This window comes from Centropristis striata, chromosome 9 (genome assembly GCF_030273125.1).
Source record: "Centropristis striata isolate RG_2023a ecotype Rhode Island chromosome 9, C.striata_1.0, whole genome shotgun sequence".
NCBI lineage: Eukaryota > Metazoa > Chordata > Actinopteri > Perciformes > Serranidae > Centropristis > Centropristis striata.
Genome location: NC_081525.1, coordinates 27,100,700 through 27,101,265, shown reverse-complemented (window position 1 = coordinate 27,101,265; position 566 = coordinate 27,100,700).

Genomic DNA, 566 nt, shown 5'->3' with positions numbered 1-566 from the left:
TTTGTGCATTTTTTTAAAAAGCGGGGGAGAAGGTTGTCAGGACACAGCAGCAGCTGATGCTCATGTCCAAAAAAAACCTTTTTTTTTTTTTTGGTGGAATATAATGGAAACGAAAAACATGTTTCCGAAAAAAGAGAAAAAAAGGAAAAAAAAGAAAAAAAGAGGAAAAAAAAGAAAAAATATATGAATATATTTTTTTTCTTAAGCAATACATTTCAGTGTGACTTGTGATAGAACATTTTCTTTTTTTAGGTAATAAATAAATAAAAAACAAAATGAGTACGTCAGGTTGTCTCCGTGAGTATTTTATTACGAGCCCATTCAATAACATTGAGTGAAAGCTGCTATTCAGTCTAATATTTCATGTGTGAATCTATTTCATGAGGTAACGTGATATGAGTGGCATATGAAAAACTAGAGACACTTGAAATTGCATTGATAAAATATTGCCTTTCTCGATATCAAACGCTAATGTAATTGATGATTGGACTGAACCATCTAGGCTGGCTGAGGGGTGGAAAGGGCACATAAATGGATTAGTATATGGGCTATTGGTGAGAAGCCCG